At 46.3% G+C, this 24,758-nt stretch overlaps 1 long non-coding RNA gene across 1 annotated transcript; it reads left to right on the top strand.

Moving 5' to 3' along the window:
- The first annotated feature begins 9,586 nt into the window (after window positions 1-9,586).
- LOC141729313 (uncharacterized) lies at window positions 9,587-15,686 on the top strand. The gene is made up of 5 exons (XR_012580663.1): window positions 9,587-10,289; window positions 10,680-10,772; window positions 10,921-12,883; window positions 14,086-14,292; window positions 15,413-15,686. It is a non-coding gene; the product is annotated as an uncharacterized LOC141729313 (long non-coding RNA).
- The last annotated feature ends 9,072 nt before the right edge of the window (window positions 15,687-24,758 follow it).

The raw sequence follows: 24,758 nt of genomic DNA, 5'->3' as shown, positions 1-24,758 counted from the left end.
TCAGTTAGCATCTTCTTCCTGCAGTGTTCTCTGAGCCTCATCAGCTCACCGTCATTTTGAACTCAGTCATCTCCTTTTGCATGCTCTCAGTCCTTGCAGCCATTTTCCTTGCCAAGGGATTTCTGTTCCTGTTGTGTCCCCGTTGTGTGTCCTGTCCTGTCTGTCCTGTGTCACGGGTGTCAGCACACATTTGTGCCGGGGCTGCTCTGCCCTGCCGCATAGCCTGGTGCGATAGGAGAGGGCCCGGGGACTTGGAATGTGTAATGTGGGGTGTAGTTGGATTCCAGATGGGATTTGTCGATGGACACAGGACATCTGGAGCTCTTAAGTTGTCCTGCAACAGTGTGACTCTTGTCCTAACGTTTTTTTCAGATTCAGATGAATTAAATCTGGGCCAGAGGGCCCCATCCCGTGTGAGGGGATTCCCCCGAGCAGGTGAGGCCCCATTTGTCTGTGGAGCAGAAGTGTACATGGTGACTCTGTTAGAGCTCACTTCTTTGTCTTTCTTTTTAGGAAGTGAATCTGGATATCAGCAGTCAAGGTGAGCCGTGGATTGAAGTGGTTGTTATTGCTCAGCTCTCAAGGAGAAGAATTTTTTCAGCAGCTTGATCATGTCACAAGAGGGATCTGCCCAGTGTCAAGGATGATGTTTGAGATTGAGGCTTCAGGTGAGTTGAGGATTGTGAGTGGGAGAGGGTGCGTGAGCAGGTATCCAGTTAGGAGTTCTTGGGAGGGGGTTTGTAGGCAGCAGGGTGAGAAAGGGTGTTTATTTGTTTATTTGAGGGCCCCCCCCACAGGGCTTCTAGCAGAGGCATTCCCATGTCTTAGAGCACACAGAGTCATCCAGTGCACTCACAGGAATGCCATTTAACTTTGCCTTTCTCTAACCCAGGTGCCAGCCCTAATAAAGGCCACAGCCTTGGAATCAGGATGAAGCTGGAGCCTGAGGGAGCCAGGCACACTCAGGAGAGGGCAAGTAGCTGACTGGCTGGGATTTGGCCCACATAACTCTGGACTCATTCTTTGGTTTTGGTTTTCTTTATTGTAGCTGACCGAGAGGCTCACAGGCGATCACGAGGCTCTCTGAAGCAGACTCATTTCAGGTGCAACGTGGATTCCCATCACCGATCATCCAAAAGATAAGTTGGGAGGCACGGCCTGGAGATGGGGGCGTAGCAGGTTGGGAGTTCTTGGGACAGATTTAAAAATTAGCGGAGGGAAAAGCAAACTTGTCCAAGGGCCTCTTAGGACAGCTAAAGGGAGAGGCTCTACTTTTGATGGCAGCTTTCAGGCGGGCAGTGCAGAACAGCTCTGGTTTGTGTCGTGGTTTCCGGTGTGCCGTGTTCCCTAGTGTGTCTTTGGGGTCCCTTTTGCCTTCTTCCCTCGAGGCCCTCACCACAAGCATGATGTGTGGTGTTTGATGTCCCCCTGTTTGTCACGTTCTGTGTCATGGGTGTCTGCACGTACTTTTGCTGGATCTGTTCTGCCCTGCCACATGGCCTGCTGCAATAAGAAAAGCCTGGGGAGTGTAAATTTGTAATGGGGGCTGTACTTGGGCTCTAGATGCTATTCCTAGATGGACCTAAGGTGTTTGCAGCTTGTGAGTTATCCTGGTGGTGTTTGACACATGTTCTAACTTTCTTTCAGGTGCAGATGCATTGCATCCATGGCAGAGGGTCAGAGTTAGCAGGTGCCGGGCCTTCCTAGGAGCACGGTAAGTAGCAGACTGGTGGGGTTTTGGCCGAAGGGGTGCCAAGATCAGGCACTGATGTTTGGTTCTCTTTACTCTAGCTGTCTGAGAGACACCAGCCCGGTGACAGCAGGACCTTCCCAGCTGACGAGATGGCCTTTCTTTGCACCTGGCACGGACTGGCATCGCCAGATGTCTGAGAGATAAGTAGAGGGCTATGACCCACAGAGGGGATGAAGGCAGGGTGCTGGTTTGGGAATTACTGGGAGGGGTTTTTGAGTCCAATTTGGCGGTGGGGGGGTGTCCATGAAGTGGCCCCTTAGGCCCCATGAAAGCCAAGTCTCACCTTTGATCACAGTGCTGAGGTGTTCAGGGCAGAGCAGTCCCGGTGTGTCTGGTGTCACTTGTCTGCTGTGCATTATGTGTTGTTTGTGTATCTCCTGTCTTTTACCTTAGCACATTGAGGGGCCTGTCAGAAACCTTGGCATCATTGTTAGCATCTGTGATCTCTGCATTCCTTGGCCTGGCACCCAGGCCAGAGATGTGATTCTGATACCTGTCTGAGCTCCCCAGTCAAAAGTTCTCTCTTTGGAAGCATCCAGTCAGATGTCTTGTCAGGTCTTGTTCTGAGCTGTACGGACAGCTGTGCCCCACCTGGATCCATTATGGTGGATTAGGGCTTGAAAGAATGTGAGGGCAGGCAGAGGATTCTGACCATAGGATTCCTAGGCATCCATCTTTACTGTTCTTGGAATCAATCATTCAGTTAGCATCTTCTTCCTGCAGTGTTCTCTGAGCCTCATCAGCTCACCGTCAGTTTGAACTCAGTCATCTCCTTTTGCATGCTCTCAGTCCTTGCAGCCATTTTCCTTGCCAAGAGATTTCTGTTCCTGTTGTGTCCCCGTTGTGTGTCCTGTCCTGTCTGTCCTGTGTCACGGGTGTCAGCACACATTTGTGCCGGGGCTGCTCTGCCCTGCCGCATAGCCTGGTGCGATAGGAGAGGGCCCGGGGACTTGGAATGTGTAATGTGGGGTGTAGTTGGACTCTAGATGGGATTTGTAGATGGACACAGGACATCTGGAGCTCTTAAGTTGTCCTGCAACAGTGTGACTCTTGTCCTAACGTTTTTTTCAGATTCAGATGAATTAAATCTGGGCCAGAGGGCCCCAACCCCTGTGAGGGGATTCCCCCGAGCAGGTGAGGCCCCATTTGTCTGTGGAGCAGAAGTGTACATGGTGACTCTGTTAGAGCTCACTTCTTTGTCTTTCTTTTTAGGAAGTGAATCTGGATAGCAGCAGTCAAGGTGAGCCGTGGAGAGAAGTGGTTGTTATTGCTCAGCTCTCAAGCACAACAATTTTTCAGCAGCTTGATCATGTCACAAGAGGGATCTGCCCAGTGTCAAGGATGATGTTTGAGATTGAGGCTTCAGGTGAGTTGAGGATTGTGAGTGGGAGAGGGAGGGTGTGCAGGTATCCAGTTAGGAGTTCTTGGGAGGGGGTTTGCAGGCAGCAGGGTGAGAAAGGGTGTTTATTTGTTTATTTGAGGGCCACCCCCACAAGGCTTCTAGCAGAGGCATTCCCATGTCTTAGAGCACACAGAGTCATCCAGTGCACTCACAGGAATGCCATTTAACTTTGCCTTTCTCTAACCCAGGTGCCAGCCCTAATAAAGGCCACAGCCTTGGAATCAGGATGAAGCTGGAGCCTGAGGGAGCCAGGCACACTCAGGAGAGGGCAAGTAGCTGACTGGCTGGGATTTGGCCCACATAACTCTGGACTCATTCTTTGGTTTTGGTTTTCTTTATTGTAGCTGACCGAGAGGCTCACAGGCCATCACGAGGCTCTCTGAAGCAGACTCATTTCAGGTGCAACGTGGATTCCCATCACCGATCATCCAGAAGATAAGTTGGGAGGCACGGCCTGGAGATGGGGGCGTAGCAGATTTGGAGTTCTTGGGACAGATTTAAAAATTAGCGGAGGGAAAAGCAAACTTGTCCAAGGGCCTCTTAGGACAGCTAAAGGGAGAGGCTCTACTTTTGATGGCAGCTTTCAGGCGGGCAGTGCAGAACAGCTCTGGTTTGTGTCGTGGTTTCCGGTGTGCCGTGTTCCCTAGTGTGTCTTTGGGGTCCCTTTTGCCTTCTTCCCTCGAGGCCCTCACCACAAGCATGATGTGTGGTGTTTGATGTCCCCCTGTTTGTCACGTTCTGTGTCACGGGTGTCTGCACGTACTTTTGCTGGATCTGTTCTGCCCTGCCACATGGCCTGCTGCAATAAGAAAAGCCTGGGGAGTGTAAATTTGTAATGGGGGCTGTACTTGGGCTCTAGATGCTATTCCTAGATGGACCTAAGGTGTTTGCAGCTTGTGAGTTATCCTGGTGGTGTTTGACACATGTTCTAACTTTCTTTCAGGTGCAGATGCATTGCATCCATGGCAGAGGGTCAGAGTTAGCAGGTGCCGGGCCTTCCTAGGAGCAGGGTGAGTAGCAGACTGGTGGGGTTTTGGCCGATGGGGTGCCAAGATCAGGCACTGATGTTTGGTTCTCTTTACTCTAGCTGTCTGAGAGACACCAGCCCGGTGACAGCAGGACCTTCCCAGCTGACGAGATGGCCTTTCTTTGCACCTGGCACGGACTGGCATCGCCAGATGTCTGAGAGATAAGTAGAGGGCTATGACCCACAGAGGGGATGAAGGCAGGGTGCTGGTTTGGGAATTACTGGGAGGGGTTTTTGAGTCCAATTTGGCGGTGGGGGGGTGTCCATGAAGTGGCCCCTTAGGCCCCATGAAAGCCAAGTCTCACCTTTGATCACAGTGCTGAGGTGTTCAGGGCAGAGCAGTCCCGGTGTGTCTGGTGTCACTTGTCTGCTGTGCATTATGTGTTGTTTGTGTATCTCCTGTCTTTTACCTTAGCACTTTGAGGGGCCTGTCAGAAACCTTGGCATCATTGTTAGCATCTGTGATCTCTGCATTCCTTGGCCTGGCACCCAGGCCAGAGATGTGATTCTGATACCTGTCTGAGCTCCCCAGTCAAAAGTTCTCTCTTTGGAAGCATCCAGTCAGATGTCTTGTCAGGTCTTGTTCTGAGCTGTACGGACAGCTGTGCCCCACCTGGATCCATTATGGTGGATTAGGGCTTGAAAGAATGTGAGGGCAGGCAGAGGATTCTGACCATAGGATTCCTAGGCATCCATCTTTACTGTTCTTGGAATCAATCATTCAGTTAGCATCTTCTTCCTGCAGTGTTCTCTGAGCCTCATCAGCTCACCGTCAGTTTGAACTCAGTCATCTCCTTTTGCATGCTCTCAGTCCTTGCAGCCATTTTCCTTGCCAAGAGATTTCTGTTCCTGTTGTGTCCCCGTTGTGTGTCCTGTCCTGTCTGTCCTGTGTCACGGGTGTCAGCACACATTTGTGCCGGGGCTGCTCTGCCCTGCCGCATAGCCTGGTGCGATAGGAGAGGGCCCGGGGACTTGGAATGTGTAATGTGGGGTGTAGTTGGACTCTAGATGGGATTTGTAGATGGACACAGGACATCTGGAGCTCTTAAGTTGTCCTGCAACAGTGTGACTCTTGTCCTAACGTTTTTTTCAGATTCAGATGAATTAAATCTGGGCCAGAGGGCCCTATCCCGGGTGAGGGGATTCCCCCGAGCAGGTGAGGCCCCATTTGTCTGTGGAGCAGAAGTGTACATGGTGACTCTGTTAGAGCTCACTTCTTTGTCTTTCTTTTTAGGAAGTGAATCTGGATAGCAGCAGTCAAGGTGAGCCGTGGAGAGAAGTGGTTGTTATTGCTCAGCTCTCAAGGAGAAGAATTTTTTCAGCAGCTTGATCATGTCACAAGAGGGATCTGCCCAGTGTCAAGGATGATGTTTGAGATTGAGGCTTCAGGTGAGTTGAGGATTGTGAGTGGGAGAGGGAGGGTGAGCAGGTATCCAGTTAGGAGTTCTTGGGAGGGAGTTTGCAGGCAGCAGGGTGAGAAAGGGTGTTTATTTGTTTATTTGAGGGCCCCCCCCACAAGGCTTCTAGCAGAGGCATTCCCATGTCTTAGAGCACACAGAGTCATCCAGTGCACTCACAGGAATGCCATTTAACTTTGCCTTTCTCTAACCCAGGTGCCAGCCCTAATAAAGGCCACAGCCTTGGAATCAGGATGAAGCTGGAGCCTGAGGGAGCCAGGCACACTCAGGAGAGGGCAAGTAGCTGACTGGCTGGGATTTGGCCCGCATAACTCTGGACTCATTCTTTGGTTTTGGTTTTCTTTATTGTAGCTGACCGAGAGGCTCACAGGCGATCACGAGGCTCTCTGAAGCAGACTCATTTCAGGTGCAACGTGGATTCCCATCACCGATCATCCAAAAGATAAGTTGGGAGCCACGGCCTGGAGATGGGGGTGTAGCAGGTTGGGAGTTCTTGGGACAGATTTAAAAATTAGCGGAGGGAAAAGCAAACTTGTCCAAGGGCCTCTTAGGACAGCTAAAGGGAGAGGCTCTACTTTTGATGGCAGCTTTCAGGCGGGCAGTGCAGAACAGCTCTGGTTTGTGTCGTGGTTTCCGGTGTGCCGTGTTCCCTAGTGTGTCTTTGGGGTCCCTTTTGCCTTCTTCCCTCGAGGCCCTCACCACAAGCATGATGTGTGGTGTTTGATGTCCCCCTGTTTGTCACGTTCTGTGTCATGGGTGTCTGCACGTACTTTTGCTGGATCTGTTCTGCCCTGCCACATGGCCTGCTGCAATAAGAAAAGCCTGGGGAGTGTAAATTTGTAATGGGGGCTGTACTTGGGCTCTAGATGCTATTCCTAGATGGACCTAAGGTGTTTGCAGCTTGTGAGTTATCCTGGTGGTGTTTGACACATGTTCTAACTTTCTTTCAGGTGCAGATGCATTGCATCCATGGCAGAGGGTCAGAGTTAGCAGGTGCCGGGCCTTCCTAGGAGCAGGGTGAGTAGCAGACTGGTGGGGTTTTGGCCGATGGGGTGCCAAGATCAGGCACTGATGTTTGGTTCTCTTTACTCTAGCTGTCTGAGAGACACCAGCCCGGTGACAGCAGGACCTTCCCAGCTGACGAGATGGCCTTTCTTTGCACCTGGCACGGACTGGCATCGCCAGATGTCTGAGAGATAAGTAGAGGGCTATGACCCACAGAGGGGATGAAGGCAGGGTGCTGGTTTGGGAATTACTGGGAGGGGTTTTTGAGTCCAATTTGGCAGTGGGGGGGTGTCCATGAAGTGGCCCCTTAGGCCCCATGAAAGCCAAGTCTCACCTTTGATCACAGTGCTGAGGTGTTCAGGGCAGAGCAGTCCCGGTGTGTCTGGTGTCACTTGTCTGCTGTGCATTATGTGTTGTTTGTGTATCTCCTGTCTTTTACCTTAGCACTTTGAGGGGCCTGTCAGAAACCTTGGCATCATTGTTAGCATCTGTGATCTCTGCATTCCTTGGCCTGGCACCCAGGCCAGAGATGTGATTCTGATACCTGTCTGAGCTCCCCAGTCAAAAGTTCTCTCTTTGGAAGCATCCAGTCAGATGTCTTGTCAGGTCTTGTTCTGAGCTGTACGGACAGCTGTGCCCCACCTGGATCCATTATGGTGGATTAGGGCTTGAAAGAATGTGAGGGCAGGCAGAGGATTCTGACCATAGGATTCCTAGGCATCCATCTTTACTGTTCTTGGAATCAATCATTCAGTTAGCATCTTCTTCCTGCAGTGTTCTCTGAGCCTCATCAGCTCACCGTCAGTTTGAACTCAGTCATCTCCTTTTGCATGCTCTCAGTCCTTGCAGCCATTTTCCTTGCCAAGAGATTTCTGTTCCTGTTGTGTCCCCGTTGTGTGTCCTGTCCTGTCTGTCCTGTGTCACGGGTGTCAGCACACATTTGTGCCGGGGCTGCTCTGCCCTGCCGCATAGCCTGGTGCGATAGGAGAGGGCCCGGGGACTTGGAATGTGTAATGTGGGGTGTAGTTGGACTCCAGATGGGATTTGTAGATGGACACAGGACATCTGGAGCTCTTAAGTTGTCCTGCAACAGTGTGACTCTTGTCCTAACGTTTTTTTCAGATTCAGATGAATTAAATCTGGGCCAGAGGGCCCTATCCCGGGTGAGGGGATTCCCCCGAGCAGGTGAGGCCCCATTTGTCTGTGGAGCAGAAGTGTACATGGTGACTCTGTTAGAGCTCACTTCTTTGTCTTTCTTTTTAGGAAGTGAATCTGGATAGCAGCAGTCAAGGTGAGCCGTGGAGAGAAGTGGTTGTTATTGCTCAGCTCTCAAGGAGAAGAATTTTTTCAGCAGCTTGATCATGTCACAAGAGGGATCTGCCCAGTGTCAAGGATGATGTTTGAGATTGAGGCTTCAGGTGAGTTGAGGATTGTGAGTGGGAGAGGGAGGGTGAGCAGGTATCCAGTTAGGAGTTCTTGGGAGGGAGTTTGCAGGCAGCAGGGTGAGAAAGGGTGTTTATTTGTTTATTTGAGGGCCCCCCCCACAAGGCTTCTAGCAGAGGCATTCCCATGTCTTAGAGCACACAGAGTCATCCAGTGCACTCACAGGAATGCCATTTAACTTTGCCTTTCTCTAACCCAGGTGCCAGCCCTAATAAAGGCCACAGCCTTGGAATCAGGATGAAGCTGGAGCCTGAGGGAGCCAGGCACACTCAGGAGAGGGCAAGTAGCTGACTGGCTGGGATTTGGCCCGCATAACTCTGGACTCATTCTTTGGTTTTGGTTTTCTTTATTGTAGCTGACCGAGAGGCTCACAGGCGATCACGAGGCTCTCTGAAGCAGACTCATTTCAGGTGCAACGTGGATTCCCATCACCGATCATCCAAAAGATAAGTTGGGAGCCACGGCCTGGAGATGGGGGTGTAGCAGGTTGGGAGTTCTTGGGACAGATTTAAAAATTAGCGGAGGGAAAAGCAAACTTGTCCAAGGGCCTCTTAGGACAGCTAAAGGGAGAGGCTCTACTTTTGATGGCAGCTTTCAGGCGGGCAGTGCAGAACAGCTCTGGTTTGTGTCGTGGTTTCCGGTGTGCCGTGTTCCCTAGTGTGTCTTTGGGGTCCCTTTTGCCTTCTTCCCTCGAGGCCCTCACCACAAGCATGATGTGTGGTGTTTGATGTCCCCCTGTTTGTCACGTTCTGTGTCATGGGTGTCTGCACACATATGGGTGCCGGAGCTGTTCTGCCCTGCCGCATGGCCAGCTGCAATGGGACAAGCCCTGGGGAGTGTAAATTTGTAATGGGGGCTGTACTTGGGCTCTAGATGCTATTCCTAGATGGACCTAAGGTGTTTGCAGCTTGTGAGTTATCCTGGTGGTGTTTGACACGTGTTCTAACTTTCTTTCAGGTGCAGATGCATTGCATCCATGGCAGAGGGTCAGAGTTAGCAGGTGCCGGGCCTTCCTAGGAGCAGGGTGAGTAGCAGACTGGTGGGGTTTTGGCCGATGGGGTGCCAAGATCAGGCACTGATGTTTGGTTCTCTTTAATCTAGCTGTCTGAGAGACACCAGCCCGGTGACAGCAGGACCTTCCCAGCTGACGAGGTGGCCTTTCTTTGCACCTGGCACGGACCGGCATCGCCAGATGTCTGAGAGATAAGTAGAGGGCTATGACCCACAGAGGGGATGAAGGCAGGGTGCTGGTTTGGGAATTACTGGGAGGGGTTTTTGAGTCCAATTTGGCGGTGGGGGGGTGTCCATGAAGTGGCCCCTTAGGCCCCATAAAAGCAAAGTCTCACCTTTGATCACAGTGCTGAGGTGTTCAGGGCAGAGCAGTCCCGGTGTGTCTGGTGTCACTTGTCTGCTGTGCATTATGTGTTGTTTGTGTATCTCCTGTCTTTTACCTTAGCACTTTGAGGGGCCTGTCAGAAACCTTGGCATCATTGTTAGCATCTGTGATCTCTGCATTCCTTGGCCTGGCACCCAGGCCAGAGATGCGATTCTGATACCTGTCTGAGCTCCCCAGTCAAAAGTTCTCTCTTTGGAAGCATCCAGTCAGATGTCTTGTCAGGTCTTGTTCTGAGCTGTACGGACAGCTGTGCCCCACCTGGATCCATTATGGTGGATTAGGGCTTGAAAGAATGTGAGGGCAGGCAGAGGATTCTGACCATAGGATTCCTAGGTATCCATCTTTACTGTTCTTGGAATCAATCATTCAGTTAGCATCTTCTTCCTGCAGTGTTCTCTGAGCCTCATCAGCTCACCGTCAGTTTGAACTCAGTCATCTCCTTTTGCATGCTCTCAGTCCTTGCAGCCATTTTCCTTGCCAAGAGATTTCTGTTCCTGTTGTGTCCCCGTTGTGTGTCCTGTCCTGTCTGTCCTGTGTCACGGGTGTCAGCACACATTTGTGCCGGGGCTGCTCTGCCCTGCCGCATAGCCTGGTGCGATAGGAGAGGGCCCAGGGACTTGGAATGTGTAATGTGGGGTGTAGTTGGACTCCAGATGGGATTTGTAGATGGACACAGGACATCTGGAGCTCTTAAGGTATCCTGCCTCCCTTTGACTTTTGTCCTGACTTGGTTTCAGATGCACCTCCTCAGGTGACTGCAGTGGTTCTCTCGGTTCTATCTTCTCAAAGGATGTAGGTCTCAAGAATTCATCTTCCAGAAGTTATCTCCAGTCCTGGCTTGTGTTGTATGTACCTGTGGTGGCTTATGTTGTATTTACCTATACCATGTGTATCTATGTTGGATTATACGGTGTGTACTCACATTCTGTGTACCTATGTTGGCTTGTACTGTGTGTACTTACACAGCATGTAAGTGCGTTACCCTTTATTGTGTATACTTACACCCTGTGTACACTTGCAGTGTTTGCCTCAGCTGATACTGTCTGTACTTACATTGTGCCACTTATGATCGTAGCTGCCCTGCCCTGGCACGTAGTCACAGTTAGGTAGAACAGTTATAAAAGCTTTACTGTTCATCTGTCTTTTGTGGGATTTTGGGTAGATAATTTATTGGTCCAGAGTGGGGACAAGTCCTAGCTGTCAGCCACTCGTTGACCCTTCCTGTTGTCTCACAGGTCCCCTAGGCTGCTGATTTCCCCAGGGTCTGCCATTTACTTCAAGGAGCAGCAGCCAGAAGATGTGTCACAGCACGTTCTTCAGCGTCTCAGGTAAGGGCCGCAGTGAGCGTGTAAGTGGCAAGAGTGTGTCAGTGTGTGTGAGAGCACGTGGCTGTGTCTGTCTGTGTCTGCTCGTCTCTGCATGGGTGGGCACATGCTGACTGGATTTAACCTTGTGTATATGACTTTTGCTTTTCAGGTTTTGCAACTCATTTTTAAAGTTAGAATAAAAAATCCTCAGCCGGGTTATATTGTATGTACTGACATGGAATGTACCCATGTTGGCTTAAAACCCAGTAAAACAGACGAAGATGGGTAAGAAAAAACCCAGAAAAAAACCCCAACAAGATGGGCAAGAAAAAAACCCAGAAAAGAACCCGAAGACGGGCAAGAAGAAACCCAGAAAAAAAACCCGAAGATGGGCATGAAGAGACCCAGGAAAAACCCCCAAGATGGGCAAGAAAAACCCAGAGAAAACCCAGAAAAACAATTCCAAGGAGGGCAAGAAAAGACCCAGAAAACACCCAGAAAAAATCGCAACCAAATTATAAATATATAAATGTCTTTCAAATATATAGAGAATTGTTAAATTATTTAAAATACAAAGTAACATAAATGAATATCTGCATAGAGGATCCATAATACAAGTAATACTGTATATATCTTATTATAGTGTATTATAGGAAATAGATATAAATAAATTTATATCAATTTTATGTTTATCATATCTATAATTTGTTATATATTACACCATATTGATATAAGTTTTTTAAAGCAGTTTAACATAAAGGGGGGTTTTGTTTTTTATTTGGCAAAAGCAGGGGTTTTAGTACAAAAATGATAGATACAAATAATATAAAGGTAGAAATCTAAGTATAGAAAGAGATCATAAATAGGTAAAGGCTAATATAAAATTAAAAATCTAAGATAAAATAAGTTGTAGCAGTACCTATGGTACATAATTTAAAAAATAATTTATTTCTATTATTTGAATAGGACACATATTATATATCATGATTAATATAATGCTTAAATATAAACTATAAATATAAATGGGAATATAGTCATGCAAGCTATAAATATAAAAATATTTCAATATAGTTTAAAAGCATAGAGCTTTTTTGTATTTTTAGTTAGTATGGGAATTTTATTTTAAATAATTAAAATTACATTTCTATCATGCTTTTAACATAGAAATATACAATAAATATAGAAAGATATTCATAAAACCACAAAATATAAATAAATATAAACAGTAGGAATAGACAGAATATATTTTATAAATTACATGCTACATCAATGTCCACTATAAATATGCATGTGAATATAAATACGAAAAATAGGACTATCAAATTGGTTTTAATAGGATTTTAAAGCAAGGCGGTTTGTTTGGTTCTGGTCGGGTAAGAGGCAGGTTTTTGGCATTTATTTCAGAGCAGTTTTTGTCTGGGGTCGCCCCTGTTCTTTTTTGCCGCGGTCGCTGCCCGCAGCCCCGAGGCGCGCTGCGCCCCCGTCTGGGGCGGGCGGCAGTGCTGCCTCCTTGTGGGCAGAGCGCGGTACTGCAGGCGTGCGCCGGCAGGCAGGCGAGAGGCCGCCATGCTGGGAGTGGCGTGTCGCGGGTGTCTCGGACTTTTCGTTGACCTTCTCGAGATGGCGGGGAAGTGGAGGACCCCGGTGGGTGTAAGTGAACTGCCTGCATGGAATACCGACGTCATGGCGGCCCCGACGGATTTTTCTGCGGCGTTTGAAGCGTATCCGATACATGCTGTGGGCTCAGCGTTGCCGCGGGCGGGCATATTTCTGCGGGTTTGTGACAGGCATCTGGGTTAACCTGGCCTGTCTGCGCCGGGGTCCTCTCATGCCCGCTCTCCCGCCCTCAGTGAGCCGAGCCGGGCTGAACTGTTCCGAAGAGCCGAGTGTGGCCGAAAATAACCGCGTTTAGCTTAAGAGACCAGGATAGCCAAGTGTAGCTGACATTAGCCGCGTTAGGACAAAGAGCCGCGTGAGACCGAGGTTGGCCAGTAGCCGGGAGTGGCCTGGTGGCTCCTGAAATTCCACGATAGGCAGGATGGTTCCCAGACCCAAGCTGGCCCCAGTGCCAAGTCGGGCTGACGTGATAGCGCCTCGTGGCTCCTGCAGTGTGCCATCCAGAAGCGGGGCAGGTGAGTTTTGTTTGCCAGGGAAAAGGGCCGTGGTTTGTGGGGGGGGGGCTGTGGCTGGGGGTGGCCGGCTGGCTCCTGAAATTCTTTGGTATGCAGGGTGGTTCCCAGACCCAAGGTGGCACCAGTGCCAAGTCAAAACTTCACTTGTCCTAGTTTAGATTTCTGATGTGGAGGAGCAGAAGTGCCACCTGATATGGAATTTGGTGCTCTCTGTGGAGTGACATCCTGTAAAATTTCTGTCCCAGAAATTCTGTCACGATGGCTCTGCTCCATAAAGAATGACACGGCCTGATTGTCAGCAATTTTTGCTTCTGCAATAGTGTAAAAATGCTAAAATTTGAACACTGCCTATAATTTCAAAAGAAAATATTTTAAAACTTGAAGTGATAGCTAAAATTAGGCCTGAAAGGTAGCAAGAGCAGGTAGCAAGAATATTTCTCCCTGTTTGTAGATATACTTTTCATTCAAAAATTTGCTGATGGAGAGATTGTTTCATGTATTTAGTGACCTTTAGAGATGTATTCCCCTAGTGTTTTGAGTTGATAGAATCATGGAATAATTCAGGTTGGAAGGGGCTCTAAAGATCACCTCATTCCAAGCCTGCTGCCGTGGGCAGGGACGTGGTTCCATAGAGCAGGTTGCTCTGAGCCTGATGCCAGAGCACCAATGGGCCTGGAACACTTCCAGGGATGGGGCAGCCCCAGCATCTGTGAGCAAGCTGTGCCAGCCAGGTGCCAGAGGAGGAAGAAAGCCCTTCCCACGTGGAGCAGAGGCTGCTGCAGCTTCGCGTAGCCTCGTGTCACCGAGCGTGTGAGACAGAAGAGCCCTTCCCGTGGAGGGGTATCGGCGCTGACGGATCTTTTTTGGGAGAAGTGGAGCAATGGAACGCCAGAGCAGCCTTCAGTTCTTCTGGCAGAGCTGGGAACAGCTTGAAGCAGGAGCAGAGCTGGCCTGGTGCCTGCCAGCTCTGCAGGCAGTGGGGATGGAGAAGCTGCAGTTACCTGTCTGCTTGGCTGAGTCTTTAAAAAGGAGGCACTTTTCTGTAGTTCCTTTTCTATAAGCATTACGTGAAAGTTCCCCCTAGAAGTCCAAAGGCAGCTGTTTTCTTAGCAGGAGGAAGTCAGGAGGAGGCAAAGCGGGCAAAGACATCAGATAAGTCGGGATAAAATTCTTGGCTAACCTGTTTTTTCCCCTTCCTCCAGACAGCCAGTTCTGAAGCACTGAGCAGAGATCTGCCCGGGAGGAAGAGCAGAGCCAATCTCTGAGAGCTGACCCGCGAGCTGTGGTGAGGACAGCTGCTCCCTGCCTGCAGCCTGCCTTGGTGTGGGAGCTGCCGAGCTGCCATTCCTGTGGTGGGAGTGTTTCTCCTCTCATTGAGCCAAGCCAGAGACCTGCTAGGGAAGGAGCAGGTAAGGTTTAAGTACCGAGATCTCCCCAGTAAGAAGTGAGGTGACAAAAGGAAATGGCCTCAAGTTGCAGCAGGGAAGGCTTAGATTGGCTTTGAGGACCAATTTCTTCACTGAAAGGGTGGTCAGGCATAGGAGCAGGCTGCCCAGGGCAGTCCCCATTGCTGGAGACATTTAAAGCATGTCAAGATGTGGTGTTTCGGGACCTGATTGGGGTGGGGGCTTGGCAGTGCTGGGGCAGCAGCCGGGCTCGATGACCTTAGAAGGCTTTTGCAGCCTAAAGGACGCTATGGTTCTGGAAAGCCTCGACCCCTGTGGCTCTAACACAGCACCTGGATGCTGACGGAAGGAGGCTGGTGATAGAGCCTGGAGGTCCCTGTCCCACGGGGAGGGAGAGGACAAGGCAGTGTCGCCTGCAGGGAGGGTCTCGTCCCCAGAGGGCAGTCAGCGACTCCATCCCTGCCCGGGGCTCTGGGTGCAGCCTCGGGGTGGACACCTGCCCTCAGGTTTCCCTCTGGGCACCCGGGAAGGGAACCGGGTCCATCCGTGTGGCAGCTCCAGGGCCTGCAGGCTTTGGGGCTTTGCAGCTGTGTGCCTTGTCACAGGGTGGCAGGGACGTGACGCTGCCTGGGCACGCTGCTGGCCTGGGATCCTTGCTGCTTTCCTCCTTATCCCATATGGATTTAGCAGCAATCTTCTTCTATCTTTTCTTTAAAACTGTCCTTGGGAGAGTGCAAAGAGAGGGTAATCAGTTATGTCAAAGCCTACATATTTTACCTGTTGGCACTTAAGAGAAAAGACAAAAGCCTGCTTGGCATCCTTCTGCCTGGAAGTGATTGTGACCCAGGGAAGTGAGGAAGGGGCTGGCCGAGGTCACTGAGGCTCTGAGATGGAGGTGAGTTTGCATCCCAGTTTATTGGAACGGAGGCTCATCAGAAGTTTCCTCGGCTGTCTAAGGCACAGAGCCCTGGAGCCCAGTAAGCCTGAGCTGCTGCATGCTTGCTGTGAGCCTTGGGGTGAGCGTGCATCGTTGCAGGCTTGGGATGGATTGAAATGTGCTGAGGAAACCGGAGGGAGGGAGGGAGGGAAATGCTCTGTTAACATGTGCCAATTCTTCTGTCAGACTCATCACGGCAGGACGGCGTGAAGGCTGAAAGCGTAAGAAGATGTGGAGGGAAGCAGAGAATCTGACAGGAGCACCGAACGCGCGAGCGCACGAATTTTGCTTTTTGCTTGGATGTAAACTCAGGAGTTGAAAGGAATTTGGGAGTGAGAAGGGACATTTCAGAAGGTGAAGAAGAAAAAGAAGTTGTTGTTGTTGTTACAGGCCTGGCAAAATCTTTTGTTCTAGCTAATAAAAGAAGTTAGTTTAAATAAAAAAAAGAAAAAAAAAAGTAGTTTTTCTTTACCTGACTATTATATTCATTGGTGGTATATGGTGTGTTGTTTAATTTCTTGGTATGATTAACTCAGTGTAAGTTGTTTTTTGAGTGAACTAACTTTCTGGATGGGTTGGTTTGTATTTGAGACAGGATTGATTTCAATAGGTTTCTTTCATAGACTTGTGATAGGTATTACTGGGGTTTTGGCTTTGTTTACTGTATGCATAAACATACAGCTTTGGTTGGGCCAGCTGGGCTGCCAGAGTTTGTGGGTGTGAATTTATTCGATGGCTTTGGTTAAATGCAGTGTTTAATTTTTGAAAGGTTTTTCAATGTAGTGGTTTTAAGGTGGTTTTTAGAATTGATTGTATGGTTTGATGTTGTTTATAGTTGCTGTCCGGTAAGGGATGTGGTGTGAGTACTTGAACCTTATGGTTTTGGTTTTCCTAAGTTCCGTTTTCTTTCTGGTTCGATAGGTTTTTTTAGTTTTATTTTTGGTGACAGGGGTATTCACGTGGTGGGTGAAAAAACATAGGCAATATGTTTTTTAATTTGGGTAGTGATATTTTTTAGTATTTTAACAGTTTAGATTTTTTATTTTTATGCTTTGAATTAGTTTTCTTTTAATTTTAAATTAAGTTTTATAGATTATTGGTTTTTATTTGTGCATTAGCATAATGGTAGAGCTTTGGGGGCTTCTTTTAGTACTGTTTAGTTTTGAGTCTAGTGAGTTGGTTTGATTTAATTTTTAGTGGGTGTTTGTTTTTCTTAGCAGTTGTGTCATTTTCAAGGTGTATTTGAGGTTTTTGGGGTTTTTGAGATATTGGTTTAGGAGGAAGTTTATGATGAGCATGTGCGCAGGTTTTGGGCTAGTTGAAGTGGGATTTAAAATTTATTTTGGGTTAGGTTTATTTGAGTGTTTATGAGGGTTCAGTGTTGTGGGATGTTTGTTCCGTTAGTAATAAAAATAGGTTTTGTTTTGATGTGCTGCGATGGGATGAGCGTGTGCTGCGTGCCGGTGCTGACAAAGGTACGGTATTGTTGTGGCTCTGAAGTGACGGGTTAATGAATTCATATGGTTTAATATAGAGATGGAAATAGAAATAAATATACATTTAAAAAGAAATATAACATTAGAGTGGTAAACATAAATATAGAGAACAGATACATATATAAAACTATAATTCATGGTATGGAATTGTAAGATATTATCACATAGATAAATGATAGTCTATTATATATATGCACAAAGATATATAAATATAGATTGTAAATATAAAAATACTTAAATATAGTTAAATTGGGGGTTTTATTAGGTTGTAGACCTGTTTTTATTAATAAATCATATAAATAGAAAAAAATAAAAATTCAGATACAAATATATAGGGAAATACAAATATCTATAAATATTGATATTAAATAAATCCAAGTAAAAGAAATATACAATACAGAAATTTTCTATCTATGCTTATATTAGAGGGCATTCTCCCTAAGATATATATAATATCTATGAATATAATGAATAAAAATTATGAATCTAAATATGATTATAATTTTGAAAGATAAAGTTACTTGTTAAATTTTAAATGTGGTTGAAATAAAGAAGTGTCCTTGGTTTTTATTTGGTTAGAGGCAGGAGTTTTATTTTAAATAATAGAAGTGTTATAGAAATGTGAATCTTAAGATAGAAATAGATAATAAATATATAAAGGGAGATTGCTAAACTATGACTACAAATTGAACTATAAATATAGGTAAGTAATATGAAGAGTTGTAGTATAGAATATAAATAACATGATACGGCAATATAAATTATAAATGGGAATATAAATATAAAAATAGGTAAGTATAGTTTAAAAGAAAGGGAATTTTTTGGCTTTTATTTAAGTAGAGGCAGGGGTTTTATTTTAAATAAGTGTTACAGAAGTAAAAATCTTGACGCAGAAATATATAGTCAATGTATAAAAATATGTATAAAAATATATAACTGCTCGCATCAGATGTAATATAGAATATAAATTTATGTACAAATTGAGATTGATAAAGATAAATGTATAAGTAAGCAATATACATTAATGTACATTATAAATGCAAATAGGAATATAAAAATCAGACATAAGGATAAAACCTATTTAAATATTGTTTGAAAGAAAGGGTTGGGGTTTTTTTTATTCTTACTGGGTTAGAGGCAGGGTTTTTATTTTAAATGATATGAATGTAGATATTATTGGTATATATTTCTCAATATTGAGATATACAATCAAGATATAAATATAGATATAAACACAAAATATAAGTAAATAGAGATAATAGGAAGAGATGTAATGGAGAATACAAATAACAGCATACGTAAGTATACATTTTAAATGTAAATGTGAATATGGACCTGAAAAACAGAATTTTAAAAAATATTGAAATACAGTTGAGAAGAAAGGGTTTTCTTTTTGGCTTTAACGTGGGTGGAGGCAGGGGTTTTATTTTAAATAATGGAAGTGCTACAGAAGTAAAAATCCTCACACAGAAAGATATAATAAATATATAAAGATCTGAAGAAAAATACGAAAAAAAAATAGAAGTAATAGGAAGAGTTGTAACATAGAATATAAATTTATAAATAAATGGGAAAATAGAAATGCAAAATCGAACACACATCAGTATAGAATTTAAATATAAATGTGGATCTAAATTTGAAAAATATTATTTAAAAAAAAATTAAATACAGTTGAAATGAAAGGGGTTTGTATTTGGCATGTATGGGTGGACGCAGGGGTTTTATTTTGAATCCTGCAAGTGTTAGAGAAGTAAAAATCCTAAGAGAAATGTATACTTCCAATGTAAAAATAGGTATATTTCGAGCGGGGCCGAATTGTTCGGTAGAGGCGAAGAGCCGAGTGTTGCCGAAAAGAGCCGACTTGAGCCGAAGAGCCGAGTGTGGCCGAACAGAGGCGACTTGAGCCGAAGAGCCGAGTGTGGCCGAACAGAGGCGACTTGAGCCGAAGAGCCGAGTGTGGCCGAAAACATCCGAGTTTACACTAAGAGCCGATGATAGCCGACTGGAATCGATAGCCGAGGGTAGCCGACACTGGCCGCATTTAGACAATGCGCCGAGTGTGACCGAGTTTAGCCCAAGCGTGCCGAGTTGGGCCGAAGAGCCGAACTGAAACGAGTTTAGACCAAGAGCCGAACCAAGCCGAATTGAGCCGAGTTTCTTTAAACAGAACCGAAGGACGCCGCAGCGCTCTCCCTGCAGGTCTCCGGGGCACACGGCAGGGGGCGCTGTATAAAGTAAGTATAAAATATCCACTCTCTATAGGAAGGAATAAAAGCTCTATGTCACGTGCAGCAGTAGAAAATTTCAGGCTCCCAGGGAATAAATAGTTTTCTTTAAATCATTTTCGTTTTGGAGGTTTTTTTTACTCCCAGGTAGCCCGAAAGTTTCTAGTGCTGCTTTTTTATTCTAAAGCTAGAAAGGAAAACCAAGATCAGAAATAGAAAAAAGGGAAGGGAAGGAAAGGAAAGGAATCAGGACCACAAGAGGGAAGGGAAGGGGTGAAAAGCAGAGTGAAAAAGGAAAAAAGAGTTGGAGCGAAAAAGAGAGGGCATTCGGGAGGAGCGTTGCTGCCTCAGGTCCTTCCCCGCCCTGGGGCGAAGGACCCGTTTGATGCCCGGGAGGGACTGCAGCTCCCGGTGGCGGAGGACGGAGCAGTGGCTGTCAGCCCGAGACTACAACTCCCGGCAGGCCCTGCTGCCGGCGAGGCGTGTGACGCAACGGCTGACGCGGCGCATGAGTGGCTGGCGTGCCAGGCGGCCGCGCGGGGCTGTGCGCGGGCAGCCCCCGGCGCCTCTCCCGCGCGGGATGGCGCTGCGGCGGCGACGCCGGAGGGGCGAAACCTCCGTCTGGCCGCCCGCACGGAGCTGAGCAGCGCGGAAGGGGCGTCGGTCCGGTTCTTCGGCCTTACTGAGCGGTAGCGATGGCGGAGGGCGAGGCGGTGCTTTGCTGCCGCGGGCCGGGAGCTGCAGGAGCCGCCCCGGGCGAGCGGCGCCGGGCGCTCCCGCGGTCCCGGTGGGGCGGCTGCCCTCAGGCTGGCGGAGGCGCAGCAGCCCCCGAGCTGCAGCCGTCTCCCTCGGGCTGCTGCCGGTGCTGCGGGCGGAGGCGGCTCCGCCGCGTGTTGGGCGTTGCGAGCAGAGGGCGCTGCGATATCGCCGGAATGACTGGGCTGCTGCCTGCGCTAGTGCTCGAGGCTCTTTCTGCCATGCAAACGGATGGAGCGGCGCTGAGCGGTAAAGCCAGAGATGGCCGGGAGAATGCCCAGCGCAGGGAGCAGGCGGGCTGTATCCTTCCGATGGCACAGGTGCGATCTGCAAACTCATCCCCTTCTGCCCCTGCCCTCCCGAGCCCCAGGGAAAGTGCTTTCCAGCATTGTCGGGCTTCTGAAAGACAAAACTTGTGATTTGACACTAGCATCCAGAAAAGCTTTCTGTCTAGATTAGCAAATGCCTAAATTGTTCTTGGTTACATCCCATGACCGGTTTTAGGCAGTGACTTTATAGTGCTTTTAGGATTTTCTTGTACCAAGGTGAGAAAATAGGCAGGTCTGATAGTGGTTTCACTTTTTTTCTACTTCACGTTCCATGAGATTCTTTTATCCAAGCACTTGTTTTAAAATTGTACTGTAGGCGTTTATGGTTCACTTTTTTTTTCTTTGCAGCACCCGTGACTTTTTTTTTTTCTGTAAATTGGTAGTAAATATAGCTGAGTAAAATGACCTTGGTTTTCTTCTTTCTTTTTCAACTGAGTTGTTTTTATTAAAAATCCTATTTGAATATGTAGAAAAAGTGGGTGTGTCCTGTAATATATCCTAGCTTTTCTTGTTTACAGGGTACTCAGAAAATATGTCTCCCTTAGAGTCCCACAGAAACGTTCTCAGTGCGATCTCTGTCAAGGTATGCATTTACAAATAAGCGATCCCTTTAGATATTTGACTGTGTACCTTTTCCTGTAATTCAGAGCTTGCGTTCCGTGGCTTTTATGATAAACCTATAAAACATGTAAAAATGGTTTTGCACGTCTTAATTGTTGCAGGCAGCACTAAGTGGATTTAGAGCCTGTTCTTGACCAGACAAAGGGAAAAAGTGTGACTTTGATGCTGAACTTGTCATTTTTCATTGGACTTGTCTTTAATTATTCAGGAATAGAGAGAACTAGAAAAAGAGAGAAATAGAATTGGTTATTGAGCACTCCTCAAATGCTCACCGTGATTCAGTGCAGAGCCGAAGTGAAGGGTGATGGAACAGAGCTCTGTGCTTTAGAAGGAAATAAATTTAAACCTGACCTCCACACAGTGTCTCACTAACTTCTGTTGTTTTAAAATACCAAATACGTTTAGGAAGTGTTGGAAGTTAGTATTTTGGGAAAGAAAAGGCAGTTCCACAGAACATTGCATTTAACAGAGGCTCTCGGAACGATTCATGTTGTAACTGCTGTCACTGCAATCGGTTGGTGGTTCAGCCTTGAAATGTGCACTTGCCCTTCTATAAAGCACTGTTTTGTTTGCCTTTCAGTGCTATGAGTCTTGATAAATTGGAGAAGAGCCCAAGAGAAATTTTTCCTCCCTTGGTATAAAAGGTAGGAAGTGACTTTTTTTGGTTTGGTTCTTTTTCTTTATTATTTTCTGGAAATAAAAGTAATTAAGTATAGGTACGACTGGTTTGTTTCTTCCAGTAGCAGGTGATAATAATAGTAGTAGTAATAGTAAAAATAATAATAGAAATAATAATAGTAACGTAATACTACTTAAACTGTCTTTATCCATTGAACTGGCCATTTCAAATCAAAACTTGTAAACACAAATCAAACCATCATCCTTGTAGAATCTTTCACAGCAGTGGGCTAAAGATCCTGGTTTTGTTGACAGGATTTATCGGTTCTGGAAGAACAAGAGGGAAGTACAAGCCTAACTACTTCTAGCTCACAGACCCGCCCAGTGAATACAGCTTTGTATTTTGATGGGCTTGTGATGACTTTGAAATCAATTGCTCATTACAGTAAAAAAAAAAAAAAATGTTTTTTTGAACGTGACAGCAGAAATAACTTTCAGTACCAACTTAATAATAATAGATTGCCAATTTAAGTTAAAAATTCATGCTATACTATCAAAATTTAAAGGTAAAATATTATGTATTAGGTGATGGTATAAAGTGTATGTTCTAATGTGTAGGATGTATGCAAAGATACATACATACCTGAAAGTCCTTAGAGGAAACAAATTTTTATGTCTGCTGTTTGACTGTTTATCATACAATATTTGGTTTTATTTCCCAGGGATCGGTGAATTTTAACTTTGGAGTCCTCTATGCTAAGGATGCTCGGCTTACAGATGATGAAATGTTCAGTAATGGTGAGTTTTTCACCTTCTCTTTAGTTGCTATGCTGATCTGAATAAGAAAAAAACAAAAGCTAGAGAAAAAAAAAGGATGGTTTATTATTTTTTACGCTGTTATGTTTGTTTCCTCAGTATTTGCTGCAGCTCTGCTTACCCAAACTTTGGGTTCCTTCTGTCCCACTGGGAGTCGCCGGATTTGGTTGCATCTGGTGAAATTCACCCTGAGACCTTGGAGAACCAGCTCAAACTACGTGAGAGCCATTTGCAGTTCTCTGCAGACACCTGGAGAATGGGTGATGCTTCTGAGGATCTGGCAAGTGTACTTCTATCAAATCTCAGTCTGTGAAATTTCTGGGGAAAACCCTTCTGTGTACCGAAGGGTTCAAACTCTGGTGAGGATCCAGTTATCAGGTGCTCACCTGCATGGTTCCAGCTCTTAAAGCGAACACTTGTACTCTTGCCCTGTAGTTTATATCTATCGTATTTTTGTTATTTTGCAAGATTTTACGGCTTTGCAAAATATTGTGCATTTGACTCTTTGGAACCTGTCAGATCGTTCTTTGGTGCAGCACCACCTCATGGGACACTTGGCTGCTGTCCTGAAGGGGTTGGTCGTAAATCCTGGAGGGTTTATAAGTCTTCTGTCCCCAGGGAGCTATCGTGCTTTGTTTGCTTTTGTTCTGTTTGTTAGGCGCTGCTTCTCATTGGAAGTATGAATTTCAAACTACCCTGTTCTTTTTTTAACTGTTTTCCTGGTTCTCTCCCTACGGCAGGGAAAGACTCTCGTGTCCTTGTCGTCAGGCTCGGTGCTGTCCAAGAAGATACAGAGACTAAAAAAATCATAAGAAGCAAAATATGACTGCAGGGAAAACAAGCTGGAGAGAACAAAAGGTGGTATTGTTATCCTTACCCTCTATTAGAAACATCCACTGTGCTTTGATGTGGTAGCTGCCAGGGGCTTGTTAGCTCTTTGTAGGCAGGTGTGGGTGTTCACTTGTAGGTTTTTTCTCTGGACAAGTCAATTCAATCTTTGCTAAGCTTATATTTGCAGATTACTGTCTAGCACAGTCCAGCATGACATTTTTGAATGTTGTAAAAATACCATGTTACTTGGAAATTGCTAATGATGAGAAGCCTTAGGGAAAAAGAAGATTTCAGGGTTGGTAGATGTGAGAAGAATTTTGTGGGGATATTAGACTGAAATAAAGCGCACTTGAAGCTGGACTGGCACGCTGGCAGATCCCCTATTAAAGAGTAGTGCTTAAATTAGCCTGGGGGTTGCCCATTGTTTCTGTAGAAATCAATGTTTCCTGGTATTCAGAAGTAAGCTGCTTTGAAAAGCTGGAAGGTGCAGTATAGTGACAATCCCCGTGCTTTGGATTAAAAGTAGATTTCAGAAGGGTGATAGGCTTTTGTCTTTTCCTAGAAGTCGATGTAATCCTATCGAGGAGTTTTTAATTCTGTGTTGCCATGTCATCCCTCAGAGCCCTGTCGTACTAATCGTCATACAGATGCAAAACAAAAAATCAGACCCTGTCCCAGCCACTTGGAGCCCAGAACACGATTTCCTCGGGCTGCCATTTGTGCGCCATCGGTACTCACCACGGAAGCGAGCCGGGGATGTTGCAGCTGTTGGGAACAAACCGCTTCTCGTCACACAGAAATGGAATTCGGACGACGCCTCGGCCAGCCCCTCTCTGCCGTCGTCTCCTGAATCTGCAGCAGAGCAGTTGCAGTCCGTCCGGGTACGTGTAATCCAGCTCCTGACGATCTGAGCACACGGAGCAGCGCTCAGCTGCCGTGGGGGCTCAGGGAAGGCAGAGTGTGCATTGTCATCTTCCTGAACCTACAGACCAATCAAAGTGAGAAGCCACAGGTTGGAAATCAGTCGCATATATGCTAAATAAAACTTGCAGATTTATTTAAGAATTGTTTCTGCTTGTTCTTTTTTGTGCTTCTGTGCTTAGAAAACATCCCTATAAAATCAGTTCAGTTCATCAGTTGAACCTTTGTTTGCAGACCCTCACTGAGCAGAATTTGTTGCAGACTCAGTGCACGCTGCGCTGGAGTGTGAGGAGCTCAGTGCACTGCTGGGAGTGTGAGGAGCTCATGTGTGCTACTTTTTGCTTTAGGACGCTCTAAGGTATTTATTCCTTTTGGGATACATGATGAGAATTCCCAAGAGAGGTAGTTATAAGGTATGACATCGGGAAAAAAGCCTGTGTGGTTGGAATGTTGTTGCTGTCAAAAGTTAATTTTTTCTTAGCCAGTAGTTAGCTTTTTGCTTTATTTTTGTGGCATCAGTATTTTATTGTTTAAAAAATTGCTTCAAAATAACTTCAGTGGTCGACCAGCAGTACCTAGTTCAGATTTGCCTATTTGCTTGTAGCTAAAATGTTCACACCTTGTTTATCCTTCTATTTAAGAAACTGCTGCCCAGCCAACTAATAACTGAATATCTATCTGTCTGGGACATGGGGACAGGATTTAGGTAATGTCTTTTTTCCAGAAAAAAGTTCCAGTGTAGTTTCTAAACAGAGGAAAAGAGCGTGAAAACTCGGGGCTCTGATGCCATTGGGGCACTCCAAGGTCCCCAGGAGAGGGAGCCCCACTGGGGTGCAGGAGCAGGTGTGTTCTCATGTAATATAGAATAAACTATAAATATAAATAGGAAAATTATAAATGTAAAATATTTTTTAAATAG

Source organism: Zonotrichia albicollis, chromosome 6 (assembly GCF_047830755.1).
Source record: "Zonotrichia albicollis isolate bZonAlb1 chromosome 6, bZonAlb1.hap1, whole genome shotgun sequence".
Lineage (NCBI taxonomy): Eukaryota > Metazoa > Chordata > Aves > Passeriformes > Passerellidae > Zonotrichia > Zonotrichia albicollis.
The sequence above is the reverse complement of the archived record's forward strand: the minus strand, read 5'-3'. Positions and strand labels throughout refer to the sequence as shown.